General features: G+C 36.9%; 1 long non-coding RNA gene across 3 annotated transcripts; it reads left to right on the forward strand.

Moving 5' to 3' along the window:
• The first annotated feature begins 752 nt into the window (after window positions 1-752).
• On the forward strand, window positions 753-8,847 carry LOC107788856 (uncharacterized). Of its 3 annotated transcripts, XR_001648724.2 has the most exons (3): window positions 753-5,546; window positions 5,754-5,934; window positions 8,465-8,847. It is a non-coding gene; the product is annotated as an uncharacterized LOC107788856 (long non-coding RNA). The 3 variants fall into 3 exon arrangements; XR_012694139.1 differs by lacking the exon at window positions 8,465-8,847 and having other exon boundaries at window positions 753-5,551; window positions 5,754-6,011; XR_012694138.1 differs by lacking the exon at window positions 8,465-8,847 and having other exon boundaries at window positions 5,754-6,011.
• The last annotated feature ends 8,286 nt before the right edge of the window (window positions 8,848-17,133 follow it).

The raw sequence follows: 17,133 nt of genomic DNA on the forward strand, positions 1-17,133 counted from the left end.
TCCAAAAGGAATCATGATATATTTGACTACCTGCATTTGTAAGGTCCTGACCTAATTCATATCGGATATGATTGGGTTACCAAACTTCTAATTTTCCTTCTTTTAGGTACTTTTTTTTGGTAAAAAAATAAGTTAAACTTGAAGTTACGAACTAATATATATTGAAATGTGATGTGGCATGCCTATCAATCAAGGAATGCTATTTATTTTTTTTGTCATTTTTTTTGCCTTTTACTCTAATTTTTCATGTCAAATTATTTATGCTTCCAAGTTAAAGAATGGAACGGTTGGGGAATAATAATGGAAATGCCTATCTTTTAGCTACCGGAACCGTTATCCGAAAAGACTTTTAAGAGTCCTCTTAATTGTGGTTTAATTTCTCAAGTCACTTTTAGAATACCTCTAAACTGTGTTCTGCCATTTGTATTCCAAACTTAACTAATGGAATCATTCATTTTGTAACGCATTACTACAGTTGTTCCATTAGTTATGATGTAGGAAAAGTAACTGTTACAACGACAATCGCTACCATAATTTCCAAATTATAACTGTTTCCTCCATCAAATTTGTTGAAAGGAAGAGAATTTCAACTTGCTTTTCTTACCTTCAGTTTTTACTTTCTTTTCTTTGTTCTGCATCTCCTCTCTTTATTTTCCTCCTATCTCTATTTTTCTTCCCTTCATTTCTTTGTTGGCTTTGCAGTTGTTATATTTTTCGCTATTGTGACATTATTATTGATTTTATCGGTAAGTTATGATTCCATAAAGTTTTATTCTTCTTTTCTTATTTTTAAGATTCTCTATGTTACACCTGTTTTTAGTCTTTTAGTTGTCTAACTGTGATTTTTTTTTGTTCATTTCTATTCACCGTTTTGGTCCTTAGTGATTTATCATTGCTGTTTCTAAAATGATGGACTAATATTTATTTTGTTTTACAAAGCTTGGAGTATTTATATTTCTGTAGAGAAAAAATATCAGAAGAAATCACTAATTGATGAATATTTATTTTGTTTTAGCAATTTTGGAGCATTGAGATTTCTAAAGAAAAACAAAAGTTAAATTCATCACGACTATTTAGAGGGTGCAAATCTGTTTATTGTTTAGCTTGTGTTCTTCCTTTGGAGTTTGCTTTGTTCTCCTTTTTTTTTCTTTTTTTCTTTTTGCTTTTCGGTTTCATTTATTTTTTACTTACTTAGATAATATTAATTTATTTTGTGAATTTACGCTGGTGCCTCGATTTGCATGCCTAACTTTTGAATGTTACGTTATTTTTTAAAATCTATTCTTTATAAATTGTTTGAGTGTAGTTTTTGTTCGTTTTCTATTCACGATGTTATCTTTAGTGATTTTGCATTGTTGCTTCTAAAATAATGGCCTAATTGATGATTATTTATATTGTTTTAGGAATTTTAGAGTGTGGAGATTTTTGAGAAACATATCGAAAAAATTTATCACGACTGTTTAGTGTGTGCAGATATATTTATCTTTTATTTTGCCTTTGGATTTAGCTTTTTTCTTTTAGGTTTCATTTATTTTTCACTTATTTAGATGACCTTAATTCATTTGTGAGTTTGCATATTAACTTTTGAAAAAAACAAACTGAAATTAATGTATTAGATGGATCAAATGAATTTTATTTTCAAAGATCCAAAAAATGAAACCTGAAAAATGAATGATAAAACATAAGTAGAAAAGGAAAGGAATGTTACGTACGTTTTTCTTTTCTTTTTGTTTCACTTTTCTTTTGGGTGCAGGTGTAAGCGTTGATGCTAAAGTTTTATAGTTGATGATGCAGTAATAAACTTGTGCAAGTAAGTATTAGGTTTTCAGGTAGTAAAATTATTGTCTGTGATATCCATTCAATATTTTTATGTGAAGGTAATGTTCTTAATCAATTGGTGATTTGATTTGTTAAGAATTAGAAGAAGATTCAATGTTGATATATATACTAGGGTCATGACGCATGAGTATCACTGCCTATTGCTAAATCTATGGCAATGAAAGAGAACGACCGCATAAATAGCAAAGACAGATTAGTGGGATCCTCTATTGAGAGAGCAACTGCGCATAACCACAATGCACGTTCAATAGGTATAACTTTGAATAAGCAATTTTAGCACTCATTTGCCAATAAGTCATGACTGAAATGCCCCTATTGAGTTTTCTTCAAAAACTACTAACGGAACAATTCCTTGATTAATTTATTGTGAAATAGTTTGTTTGGCTATATATTTTATAATACCATGGAGATCGAGAATCAGATTTAGATCAATTATGAATGCATAGATAAGTTTGAACTTATATATTGAATACTTTCTCGAAGTTATTAAAATCTGCACCCAATACTTGGTTGTTTTAGCTTTCTTAGTATCCTTTTCGCTCTTATTTTTTCCTTTTTCTATTTCCTTCCTTTCCTCGATATAATCTTATAGCAATGTTATATCAAAAGGAAAAGTCATGAAGAAGAGACGGCATTGTACATTCTGGATATGAAAATATATTTATCACTTGGAATAACATTTTACTTATTTTTTCTCCGTAAATTCTGTTACATATAATATGACTATTACAATTGTTAATATTCGTTAGGAATAGCATTTAAATGGAACAAAATGCAGAAAAAATTATGTTACAATTTTTTATATTCAGAAGTAACAAAATCCAATTATGAATTAATAAATATTAAAGTCATTATATTAGTGAACTATTACTATGAACATTATTTCATGACAAGGGAGGGAAGGCGAGAGGATGTAGGCTAGCCCAAAAATCTCTAAATAAATTACTAATAAATATTGGTAATGAGTAACATTTAAGTAGTTAAGAAAGGCTGAGATGTACATTACCTTTTTTTCCTCCATATAATGTGTTGGAACAATTTCTTTCACCAATGTGTTCATCATATGGCATAGATCTATGCTTGGTTCAAATTTTGAAACCTTCAAAGTAGCAATTTGGATGAAATTCCAAAAGCCTGGCTTACTTTTTCGACTATTCTTTGCAATCTACGTTAAATAAATTTTAAATAATAAAACTTATTTAAACAGTTTATAGACGACAAACAAGGCAATTAAAGAGGCTTTGGCGAATTTATCAAGCTGTCTACAAAGATAAATATTATACTTATCATAACAAACTTATAGAATTATTCATATGCTTATAAATTAGACTTTTATTTATTCTACTATCTTAATTACTTAAATTCCCAAAGATATTTGTACATTTACTATAAAAATTTCACTAGTCCTTCAATAAATATGACGACTTGACTTTAGACCATTTGCACTTGTCGTGTAAACGTGTGTTAGTTCATATCAACAACTGAAACCATAAGTGAGATTAGTTCAAACCGGCCAGTAGGTATACTTGTTTTTATTTGGAGGTGGACATTATCTTCTCAAAGCCATAGAACATGAAGCGGTAGTTATATGAAATAATAAAACAAAAAATCGGCAACTAGTACTTAATGCCTCACCAATCAATTATTTCTAAATAAGTACTACTTAATTACAGGTGTTAATTAGTCCAATAATGAATTGTCTGCCGGAGGTCTTGAAGTTGGATTAATTTCCAGTTGATCAGCTTTTTAACTTGAAGAGTTTTAGTAATTAAAATTCCTCAAAAGTAAATGGAAAATATAGTAAATTCGAGAATATAGTAAATGGAAGAGTTTAAGGCACTGAACTGATTGTTGGGGAAAAAAAAGAAAAGAGATTGTTGGGACTTGGTCGAGTTTACTTGATAAAAAGGACTTAATTAATGCTACAGTCAGAAAGTAGAAAATGCAAGAATTAGGCCTTCCAGAAGGTAGAAAATATACTATGAGATCTTAATTAATAGTAGTAGTATGATGCAAATGCAGTGCTGGTATAATGGCCGGCAAATGGCGTACTTTGGGATTAGATAAGACACGACAGATCACATAGCCTGCGACCCCTCTCCTTCACTATTCATGACCAAACACATTTTACCCAAAGTGTTTATGTTTTATTTATATTTATATAAAATGAATAGTAGTAGTACTTTCGCCGGTCTCAGATATTGATTCTTTTAAACTACTAGTAATAAATTTGTTTTAAAATTTAATGATTTAATAAACCAGAAAATTATTATTATTATTATTACTTTTATTTTCAAAATTTAGCCCTTTCCTTCTAGCAGAGTAATAGTACTATTTTTAATTGAGAATATAAAATGTCTTTGTCACTTCCTTAGTAACATTTCGGACACACTGAAATTTAGGCACTAGAAGTATAGTGCTAGTAGAAAAAACAGGAGAAGCAAAAAAAAGGAAACGACAATAAAACTAAACTCTTGGACGTGATTTTTCAGTGGAATTTAGAGTTTGAAAGTTTAGGGGAAAAAAAGAAACAAGCAGCTGTCGAGTTGAGAAGCACGCCACCTCACGGTTCTCTTCTTTTTATGATGAGCTGCCCGCGTGATTCCTCCAATGAAGTATGACTAATTACTTGGTTATGCTTTGATCATGACTAATTAATTATACTATTCTATTACAGAGAGACGATAGTTCAAAATATAGCAACGACACAAATTTACTTGCACCAAGAGGTTTATGTATTTGAACCGAAATTCTTTTTAAAAGAGATAGCACAGAGCATTGACTTTGGAATGTTACTTCCTCGCTATTCCACATAATAACAATAATTTATACTAGTACTATTCTCTAATTCCATTTGTTTTTTTTAATGCTTAAATTGCCAATATAAGAATCTACTATACGCCTATTTCTCTCTTTCATTTATTAGTTTTTTTTGGTTATTATGCATTTTATTTACGGAAAAAAAAGTACAAACAAAACAAAACCCAAAAAGAGAAAGCTGAACAACCTCAACTTCCCATATTTACCTCTCCGATCCCTCCACCCCCAATTTACAACTATACATTAACACCCCTATGTAACAGGTAGGCACGTAAAACCAAGTAGAATGGAAAATAGGACAGAATTAAAATGAAAAAGATGACATTTCATTCAGCATAATTGTAGACTCTGACATACAGAGAATAAATAGCAAATGATTCTAACAAACTAGACACCTGACAACATATAACAATGCCACCTTTTAGGGACTATATAATATATAAGAAAAGACTAAATTGACAACTATTAAACTTAAGGACTCCAATACATAACAAAGAACTAAGAGTAATAATGTTCTTCCTTCTCTTTCGTAACATTCCATTCCCCATTGAAGAACCTTGACATCATTGTCAAGGTTGAAACTCTGGAAACTGAGAACAGAGAAAATTGTAGTCCTCCCAAGTTGCTTCTTCTGGAGATAGATTTGCCCATTGCACCAACACCTTCACAACTGCCTTATTCTTCTTTTTCACTATCCTCCGATCCAAAATTGCCACAGGTTCCACCAAAATCTGTCCATCATTGTAACAAATTGGGGGTTCCATGGATGGCACCACTTGATTTCCAACTTTTTTCTTCAACTGGGAGACATGAAAAACTGGATGAATCTTGAACCCGACAGGTAGCTTCAGCTCATACGCAACATGCCCGATTTTCTTGACAATTTGGTAAGGTCTGTAGTATTTTGAAGCCAATTTCAAATTTCTACGAACAGCCACAGAAACTTGTCGATATGGCTGGAGTTTAAGAAACACCCAATCGCCTTCTTAAAAATGTCTTTCTGTTCTCTTTGCATCGGCATACAACTTCATTCTCTCTTGAGCCTTCCTTAAATTTTCTTGTAAAACTCGACTCATTATCTGCCTTTCTCGCAGCAATTCATCAACCGAGTTCACCTTGGATTGAGCCACAAGCTCAAATGTTGGCTGGGGAGGATCATAGCCATATAACGCCTTGAAGGGGGACATTTGAATTGCGGAATGAAAAGTTGTATTGTATCAGAACTCTGCCAAGCTTAACCATTTGCTCCAAGCTGTAGGCTTGTGACCAGTTATTGTGAGCACGTGATTTTTGCCTCACATGAACCACTCCTAAAAATTCAAAATCAAATAAATCTTTCTTTTTGTGTGCAATTTTGTGAATTTTCGTGATATTTTCTGTAATTGTTTGCATTTGTGTGTGCATGTTCATTGGTTAAATTAATGAAAAATACAAAAAATATGTTGCATGTGCATTTAGGATTTAATTTGACATTCTTTTTAATTAATCAATAACTAGGTGTTTTTGCAAAAGTAAAAAAATTAAAAATATATATATATATATATATATATATATATATATATATATATATATATATATATATATATATATATATTCTTTGCATTTTAGTAATTAATGTCGAATTTTATGTTTTCTTTTAATTTGGGGTTTAGTTATTTGTGATAATTACTACTTAGAGTTAATTAATATTTTTAAGATAAGTTGGTCAAAATTAAATTTGGGTTTGTATTTTATTAGGAAGAAAATTGAAAAGAAAATAAAAGAGAATGAAATAGGAGTTGGACTAGTTTTAATTAAAGTCCCAGGCCCAAAACCAGTCCAAACCCGGTCCACCACCAGCTTAGCCAACGACGTCGTTTCAGAGTTGATAAGTCTCAACTGTCGATCTCATTATATCGAACGGTTTAGTCCATCTCCAGCATCGACTAAACGACGTCGTTTCATGTTTGTTGATCTGAACCGTTCGTTTCATTCGATCGAACGGTCTAGTATTTTCCTCGCAACCCGACCTGTCCACCCCACTAACCGACCCAATCCCCCAACCGGCCAACACGACCCCGTTTTACATAAGTGAACTGATCCACGCCGTTGATCTCAATTTATCCAACGGTTTGGATTCAATTCCACAACCTGTATATATATGTGTAACACACCCCGCCCCCCTAAAGCCCCTACCCAGTCTCCTTCGTCTCTTCAGAGACGACCTAAATCCAAACCCTAGCAGCCGCCGCCCTCTCCATCGCCCTAAACCCGGCGACGCCGGTTCCAATGACCTCCTTCTTCACACCACGGAGCCCCCTCAACCTCCCCATTCCAAATATCCAAGCACCTCTCTTCGAATCATAACCAAGCGCCTCGAATCTTCAATCGAAGTTCAGTAAACAAAACCTAGATTACCCAATCAACCCCAAAAAATCACACCCCTGAACCACCAGGCTTCCCTCGTCCCAAATTCCATGATAGTTTTCCTCGAATCACCGGAGAGCCTTTCGAATTTCAGATCGAAAAGTTGAACCTTGAGTCCCCAAAAACACTGCTTAGTAAAGATTTCAAGATTTTTAGGTTGAAATAGGCTGTAATCGTGTGTTTTCAATCGAACAAAAACATATGATTAGAGCCCGTCTCAACCAAAAGAGTAGGAAGATCTTTTGAGCGGAATAAAGGGTTCGATTTTGGTAAGTGTTTCGGTGTTTTTCAATGTTTTCTTTTATGTATCTTCCTCCTCATCCCTTTCCCACAGGCTGAAATTCACGGTCTTATCATTTTCTTGTCCTTTTATTATATGAAGTTTCAGTTTGTTTGTGTCTTAATTTGCTGAGAACAACAAATGTGAACATTGCATGTCAAATTACTGCTCAGTTAAACACGATAATTTGTTTGCAATTTATGTTTGAATTTTGGTTTACATGATTCTATAAATGTGTGTATGTTTGACTCAGGTTCAGTTCATTTTCAAAATCTCTACATCTCTTTTGGATCTATTTTGAAACCTTAACATGTAAATAATCCTCATAAGAGTAATGTGGTTAGTTGGAGTTAATTAAGAAACAAAGGGATTGGTAGTGGACATGACAGTTTGTCAACACCTTTAGAGGTTTAATTAAAAATTGAAAAGAAGGATCAGTTGTGGAAAGTAACAGCCTTTAAGTACCTTTGGAGGTGGGAATTCAGAGAAGAACATAGGGTAGGTTTAAAAAATTGAAGATGGCAGTAAGGCTGACACCCTTTTAAAAACCTTTAGAGGTGGGGAAATCAGAAACAACATGGGCTAATAATAAAAGTTTAAAGGGGCGCACATGGGAGGGAATAAACATGCTGAAAAGTGAAAAAAATATTGAATAAAAAGGGTTTAACATTGGGCTTTAAAGGGAACAGACCTAAGAGAAGAGTGGGGAGGAGCTGAGGAGATTCTGAGAGAGAGCTTAAGAAATAGAGAATTGAATACAGAGAGGAATAGGGAGAACACATAGACCTAAAAGAGGGAGACTAAGAGAAAAATCTGGAAAAAAAAAATCTGAAAACAGCTGAAAATTTTAGCACTGTTCCATTGAGTTTGAATTTGCTAATCTGAAATTTTTCTCTCCTTGAATCAATTTCTTAACTGTTTGGACTTAGAAATAGTTTGAGTTTCAGTCATTTATCTTGGATGTCGAGTTTGTTGGTTTTACTGTGAATCCGAAATTGGATCCTTGGTTGCATTTCACGATTTTGAACTGATCTGTGGCACTATTTCCTTGGATCTGAACTCAATTCTGCTGCTGTTATTGCTGAAATCCTCACCCTTTTGTTTCATCTTTACTTCCAGGTATTTATCAATTCCATGGACACCACTTAAGGGTAGTTTGAAGCTTGATTCTGAAATGTGAACAAATTGGATGATGGTTGCTATTGAATTCTCACTTCTGTCTCTTTCCATTTCATGCATAATGTGTATTATTTAGTTCGGAGATAGCTTGGGCGAGGTATATTTATGGTTGAATAGAGTATGACTAGGTTTGTAATCATCTTATTGTTGGGTGCATCTGCTAAGTTCTTTGTTTTAGAATTAGCTTTGGTTTGAAACATATAACAAGTTATGGCTTAGTTACTTGGATTTCATGGGGTTTGAATTGGTGTATATGTATAAGGGGACTTTCAAGGACATTCATAATAGGTATTTTCATATGTAGTAATTTCGTTGTTGAGCTCCTAAGTTGTTGTTGCTTCGCTAAATGTTTTGAACTTCTTTCTCACATTCTAGCTTTAGTTGGTTACTTGTTCTTGTACCTCCTGCTGAGAGGTAAACACATTAATTACTCTGTAAGTCTATTTCATTTATGTTAATGAACTATCCTCCCTTGTTTTGACATTGATGTTCTTGCTGAATATTCAAATGTGTAGATGTAAAATATCACCAAATGGTCATAGATTCACACAAAGTCCCTTTTCGTTTCTTAGATCATTTTTACCCACGAATAGTAATAACATCGCGTTTTCTCAATTACATTGTCTTTGATTTCTCTTTATCAGCCCGTATGTGCTAAATGGGTAGCGTATGAAGTGAATCAATTTGTTAATACAATATGGGTTTAAATTGATTTTAATATGATCTCATTTGTCAAGATGTTTGAATTGTGCCAGTTATTTGTCTTTTAGCAGTAGATATATTCTTTTTTTTTATGTGATGATTCGTCTGTCAGTGTTGCATTTTAAGTCAAATGATTTCAATCCCATACCTTCTAATAATTGTCGCATTTCCCTTATGAATGGACAGAATCGTTGAATGATTGTAGTATACATGCCTCACCATCTTTTAGTTAAGATCTGCCCTGTTTTTCACAAATAAATTCCATAAACTCTCGGCCTTAATCCCAAGCTTTAGGAAATATCAACTTATGAATACCGTAGCTTGCTTTAGGCGCGATCAATAATAAATTATCGTGGCCATGGGTACGGTTCCCGTGGCATGATTACAATACGCGAATCTCAATTCGGGGGTGCATTTCATGTAGCCCGAGCATAACTACTTCGAATAATGAAACACTTTTGAAATAAATTGAGGTGTGCCATGCTAAATAAAATCCCAAAACCCAAGGACCTCATTTAATTAATTTTAACTATTCAGAAATCGAAGTGCGCCATTAGTGAATTTTTCATGGCCCTCGCAAACTTGAAAGGCGTAGTTGCTTTAGGCGCGTAATTTAAATTAATTTCCTAAACTCGGGTGTGCATTTATGTGACCCAAATCCAAATCTCAACAATTGTTAGATAAAATGTGTCATGGACCGCGGGTGCATTTATGTGACGTGGTTCAAGATGCGTTTTAGATGACGTTGAATCTTTCCTAAAAAATAATTAAATAAAAGCGGTTATAAAGTTAAAATTGAACCATAGGTTAAAACAAGTACTAAAATCAGATAATAGGCCAATTGTAACAGTTGAGCGATCGTGCTAGAACCACGGAACTCGGGAATGCCTAACACCTTCTCCCGGGTTAACAGAATTCCTTACCCGGATTTCTGGTTCGCGGACTGTTAAACAGAGTCAAGCTTTTCCTCGATTCGGGATTCAACCGGTGACTTGGGACACCATACATCTCCCAAGTGGCGACTCTGAATCTTTTAATAATAAATCCCTTTTCGATTGTCCTTTAATTGGAAAAACTCCTTTATATACTCCTTCCGGGGGTATAGGTAAAAAGGAGGTGTGACAGCTCTGGCGACTCCGCTGGGGAAAAGAACCCAGAATCTCTAGTTTAGGGTTCAGAATTCAAGCTTAGGATAATTGTTATATTTGGCTTTATTTATTATCTGGTCTTATTTACATGTTTGGGCCTAATGTGCTAAATATTGCTTTTTACCGCTTTGATATTATCTGAACTGTATATAAATTGCTACGAAACCCCTCTCTTCTCTCTCCCGAGGAGTGCACGCTGGTCGTGACTTCTTTCTGTTAGAGTCCTATTCCAAATAGAACGAGGTTCAGACAAATTGCAAAATCGGATGATCTTTTGGTTACCGGTACGCAGCCCCCCCCTCAGCTCGAGTTGTCCACTCGGGTAAGCCAGGTCTAGAACAAATAAACCCAGGTTTTTAACCTAGTATAACAAGACCTCATGCCGGATCCCTAGTAGGAACGTTTGTCTGCATCACGTGTATTTTAACTTTGGAGACTCAACACAGGGGTTGAGTTTGTCTAGGACAGGTGTACAAAAAATGAAAAGACCATCCTGATACATCTTACTTGCTACTTGTGCATTTATTTGCTTCGGATTTGCATGTTGACCGGTTTTTGAATAAAAGAAAAGAGTTTGGAAAAGAAATAGCAATGTGAGGGCTAAGGGAGATAATTTCCTGTTTTGAAAACCTATATATACCGAAACTCTGCCGAAATTTTGAAAAAAAAAAAACAAAAAAGAGAATTTTATTGTTTTCAAAAAAAAAATGTTTTTTTTTGTGTTGTCAAAATTGCCCGAACTACGCCAGTTTGATTCTCACAGGGTGTGAGATACGTAGGCAACCCTCATCGGGTCCAACTTCCTTTTCGCAAAAATAGTCAAAAGGACAAAATTTTACTATTATTTGAAAAATAGTTAGGGTGATGCCATTCTTGTCAGAAATAGCCGAATGTCCTTAAAAAGGGCGCCGGAAGGCTGTTTTTGCAAGAACAGCCACCTGTGGTCATTTTTTTTCTTCTCAAGGTTTTCACCAGTGAGCCAACACAGCCTTAAAATCTTCGTTCTCGAAGTGCTGAAAGGCCGTATTTGCGAAACCGGGTTTTTATTTTATTTTTGAAAAAATGTGTGTTAATTTTATTTTGAATGAGCACGAGTCAGAATTTGCCGGTAATAGTTATGAACAAAATCTCTTTGGAGTTGCGTATGTGGTGGGAAGATCTAGGCAGGTCAGAGCAAGATAAGGTCAATCTGCATTTGGGGGGTCTCACCGGGTTATTAAAGATCAGACCTAGAGGAGACATCATAAAGGCTTTGGTTACGTTCTGGGACCCGGCCCCTAACGTATTTCACTTCTCGGATTTTGAACTCACCCCAACCTTGGAAGAGATAGCAGGTTATATGAAAAGTACTACAGGTTTGAGGCATAAGTATCTGATCGCTCCAAGGGCCGTTAACTCTCACAAATTCATGGATTTGCTAAAGATAAGCAAGGGAATCCCATATTCCGAGTTGGAATGGGATTTTTCCACTCTACATTTTATATACCAGAAGTACGGGCATGTAGGAGGGTTCAATGATCCGGAAAACGGGGTTTACAGTAAAGGGAACCAAACAAAATGGGACGAGCATAGGCGTTTCGCTTTCATGGTAGCATTCTTAGGCCTTGTAGTGTTTCCCCGAAAAGACGGGAATATCGATTTGCGGGTGGCTGGAGTCGTCAAGGTCCTGGTTACCAACGCCAAGAGCACTCTCGCCCCTATGATAGTGTCTGAGATATACCGAGCTCTCACAGCTTGTAAAGCTGGGGCAGACTTCTTCGAGAGATGCAATTTGCTATTAAAAATGTGGATGATCGAGCACTTGTGCCACCACCCTCAGTATATGAGTTATGGATCCGCAGAGAAAAGCTGCATTGAAGAATTCAACACAAGGGTTTCAGGGTTCAAGTTACCGGAGGGGTTTGGAGAATGGATAGCTCGCCTTTGCGCCATCACTACAGGGAAAAATAGAATGGACACTAGGTTGGCTTCCTGTTGAAGAAATTGTGTATATACCCACCACAGGTCCTTACTTCCTCCTAATGGGTCTTCGAGGTATTCAGCCTTACGCTCCCTACCGAGTGATGAGACAATTAGGAAGGTGTCAGGTGATGCATCCAGATGAAGATCTCAGTATCCACGCAGTTGAGATTAGCTCCGACGGCCAATTTCACGAAGAAACAGTTCGTTCTATTTGGAACGAGGGCCAGTATTTAACGGCAAGCACCCAAGTACGGAACCTATCTAAAGGTGAGGTCTCACCCTCCTACCTTGCCTGGTATAGAAAGAAGAACACTACAAGGGCCGAATCAGAAAGACCAGCCAAAAAACCGCACATTCAGGAATTCGTCGAGGCATTGCAAGAACTGTGGGCTTGGTTGGCCAAAGAAAACGAGTACAGGGCAACAATAGGAAAACTGGAAAAGCAAGTCAAAGACCTTCAATTTGAGAATGGCTTACAAGCAGCGACGGATGAGGGTGAAAAGAAAAGGCTAGCCAAAGAAAATGAGGCCCTTCGAGCTCAAATTCAGAAACTGAAAGTAGCGGCAGAAAATCCAGTCCGAAGTAACAGAGATGAAAAGCTCGTAGCTAACCTAAGACAGAAAGTGAGTAACTATAGTTTCTATTTGAACAAAGCAGAAAGTGAACTGGCCAGGGCTCAAAAACAATTGGCTAAAAATGCAGATAAACGGGTATGCCTGGTTAAGCAGTTAAGAAAAAGGTACGACGATGAGGTCGCGGGGTTGAAGAAAAGGGTCATCGCCACGGAAAACAAAATGATCAAGCAGGCAAAAGACTTCAAGGTTGAAAGGGAACGCTGTTATACGACATTGGCGCAATTAGAAATAGACTTGCAACAACTTCAGGAACAAAATTATGCAGCCAAGCAAACTTTGGAGGCCAGGGCCCAGCAGATTGGGCCTTTGTTACAAGAAAAGGGCGTCATAAGAAAATCCGGGAGGAGTTAATCAAAATACTCATCGAGTACAAAGATGTTTTTGCGTGGTCATATGACGACATGTCGGGTTTAAGCACTGATTTAGTGGTCCACAGATTGCCCACTGATCCAGCATTCCCTCCCGTCAAGCAAAAGTTGAGGAAATTCAAAACTGATATGAGTGTGAAGATTAAAGAAGAAGTTACCAAGCAGTTGGATGCAAAGGTTATTCGGGTCACTCGATATCCTGTTTGGTTGGCTAATGTCGTGCCTGTACCGAAGAAGGATGGCAAGATCAGAGTATGTGTCGATTACCGCAATCTCAACAAAGCAAGTCCAAAAGATAACTTCCCACTACCCAATATTCATATTTTGATCGATAATTGTGCTAAGCGTGAGATTGAATCTTTTGTGGATTGCTATGTCAGGTATCATCAGATTCTGATGGATGAAGAAGATGCAGAAAAGATGGCATTCATCACGCCATGGGGAACTTATTGCTACCGGGTAATGCCATTTGGTTTGAAGAATGCTGGGGCAACTTATATGAGGGCAATGACTACTGTGTTTCATGATATGATACACAAGGAGATTGAGGTATATGTAGATGAAGTGATCATAAAATCAAAGCATCAAGCCGACCATGTCGGGGATTTGAGGAAATTCTTCCAGAGGCTTCGCAGGTACAACCTCAAGCTGAACCCCGCCAAGTGTGCATTTGGTGTTCCATCCGAAAAACTGTTGGGATTCATAGTCATCCGGTGAGGCATCGAGTTGGACCCATCAAAGATCAAAGCCATACAAGAATTGCCCCCTCCGAGGAACAAAACTGAAGTGATGAGTCTGTTAGGAAGGTTGAACTATATCAGCAGATTTATTGCTCAGCTCACGACAACTTGTGAGCCCATTTTCAAGTTGCTGAAGAAGGACGTTGCGATCAAGTGGACTGATGAGTGTCAAGAAGCATTCAATGAGATAAAGGGATACTTATCTAACCCGCTTGTGCTGGTACCGCTAGAACCAGGGAGACCTTTGATTCTTTACTTAACTGTCCTAGAAAATTCATTTGGCTGTGTACTGGGGCAGCATGACGTCACCGGCAGGAAAGAACAGGCCATCTACTATCTTAGCAAGAAGTTCATGACTTATGAGGTTAAGTACACTCACCTGGAAAGGACATGTTGAGCCCTAACTTGGGTGGCACAGAAATTGAAACATTATTTGTCATCCTACACTACTTACCTCATTTCACGCTAGGATCCATTGAAGTATATCTTTCAAAAGCCAATACCGATAAGAAGACTTGCGAAGTGGCAGATTTTGCTCACAGAGTTTGACATAATCTATGTGACTCGGACTGCGATGAAAGCCCAAGCATTGACCGATCATTTGGCCGAGAATCCGGTTGATGATGAGTATGAGCCATTGAAAACTTACTTTCCCGATGAAGAGGTGATGCATATCGATGAACTGGAGCAAATTGAAAAACCAGGATGGAAACTTTTCTTTGATGGGGCGGCTAACATGAAAGGAGTCAGAAGAGGAGTTGTGCTTATTTCTGAAACAGGGCATCACTATCCTGTCACGGCTTAACTTCGTTTTTATTGTACCAACAATATGACTGAGTACGAGGCATGCATTTTGGGTGTGAGGCTAGTTGTAGACATGGATGTCCAGGAAGTTTTGGTCTTGGGAGACTCGGATCTTCTAGTACATCAAATTCAAGGAGAATGGGAAACACGAGATTTGAAGCTCATACCATACCGACAATGTTTGCATGATCTTTGTCAATGGTTTCGATCAGTGGAGTTTAAGCATATTCCTAGGGTCCATAATGAGGTCACCGATGCTTTAGCTACCCTAGTGTCAATGTTGCACCATCCGGACAAAGCCTATGTCGATCCTTTGCATATTCAAGTACGAGATCAGCATGCTTACTGCAACATGATTGAAGAAGAACTTGATGACGAACCATGGTTTCATGATATCAAGGAGTACATCAGAATGGGGATATATCTAGTGCAAGCCACAGAGGGATCAGAAGAGAACAATTCGACGGTTGGCGAGTGGATTCTTCTTAAGTGGAGGAGTTTTGTATAAAAGGACATCAGACCTTGGATTGTTAAGATGCATAGATGCTAGACAAGCTATGACTGTCATGTCCGAAGTACATTCAGGAGTTTGCGGACCACATATAAGCTGGTATGTGCTGGCAAAGAAAATTCTCCGAGTAGGTTATTATTGGCTCACCATGGAGCGAGATTGTATCAGTTTTGTGCGCAAATGTCATCAATACCAGATACATGGAGATTTGATTCATTCTCCACCATCGGAATTGCACACGATGTCGGCACCATGGCCCTTCGTTACTTGAGGCATGGATATCATTGGACCAATTGAGCCAGCAGCATCCAACAGGCATAGATTCATTCTGGTAGCCATTGATTATTTCACCAAGTGGGTTGAGGCCAAAACTTTCAAATCGGTGACCAAGAAAGCAGTGGTCGATTTTGTTCACTCAAATATCATCTGTCGATTCGGAATTCCAAAGGTGATCATCACGGATAATAGTGCTAATCTTAACAGTAAATTGATGGAAGAGGTATGCCAACAGTTTAAGATTACACATCGCATTTCTACCCCATATTATCCCAAGGAGAATGGAGCAGTTCAGGCAGCCAACAAAAACATAAAGAAGATACTTCGGAAAATGGTAGAAGTTCCAGGCAATGGCATGAAAAATTACCGTTTGCGTTACTGGGTTATCGCACTACTGTCCATACTTCAGTAGGTGCAACTCCTTATTTGTTGGTATATGGCACTGAAGCAGTGATACCTACGGAAGTTGAAATCACGTCCCTTCGGATTGTCGCTGAGGCTGAAATTAATGATAATGAGTGGGTCAAAACCCGTTTGGAGCAGTTGTATTTGATTGATGAAAAAAGATTGGCAGTAGTGTGTCATAGCCAGTTATATCAAAAGAGAATGGCAAGAGCATACAACAAAAAGGTACGTCCCCGGAAGTTTGAATTGGGCCAGCAGGTGCTGAAACGTATCCTTCCACACCAGGCTGAAGCGAAAGGCAAGTTCGCCCCAAATTGGCAAGGGCCATTCGTTGTGACCAGAGTATTGTCCAATGGTGCTTTATGTTTAACATATATTGAAGGAAAATGCATAGACATGGCTATCAATGCTGATGCAGTAAAAAGATATTATGTATGATTTCTTTGGTATAATTGTTGATTGTTTGTATTTGGCATTATTTCGAAGATTGAAATGACGAAGATAATTTGTTCTGCTATCTAAATAATTTACCCTTTTGTTCCCCCTTTTGAGCCTTATTTATTTCTTTCATACCCCTCTTTTGGAATCAATAACGAAAAAGTGAGAAAAAGAAAGAAAAGAAAAAGAGAAAAGAAGATAAGTAAAAAGTATAACAACAAGGAAATTCATGTGTGAACTACGTTTGACCTGATTCCTGTTAAGGATACGTAGGCAGCTTCACGGCTCGGTCATGGTAAAATAAAATAGCAAAAGATCCCCAAGCAAGAAACTGGGGCATAAGTTGTACTTGTAATAAGAAATGTGATTCCAAGAGTTGTAATTTTAAACCCATGTCAAAATTGTTTTGAGCCTTTGATACCCTTTCTTTCCAACCCCGTCCAAAAGCCCACATTACGGTCCAAAGAAAGACCTTCCGATCAGTCTTCGAGATATGCCAAGTTAAGCAAATAGAGGTGATTCATATCAGGATAACACTATGGTCCAAGTAGGAAAAGTAATGAAAATGAGAAAATCTTATTGGTGAAAACCCTCATGGGCACCATGAGGCGACGAAAGCT

The sequence above is a fragment of the Nicotiana tabacum genome, chromosome 8 (genome assembly GCF_000715075.1).
Source record: "Nicotiana tabacum cultivar K326 chromosome 8, ASM71507v2, whole genome shotgun sequence".
NCBI classification, from domain to species: Eukaryota; Viridiplantae; Streptophyta; class Magnoliopsida; order Solanales; family Solanaceae; genus Nicotiana; species Nicotiana tabacum.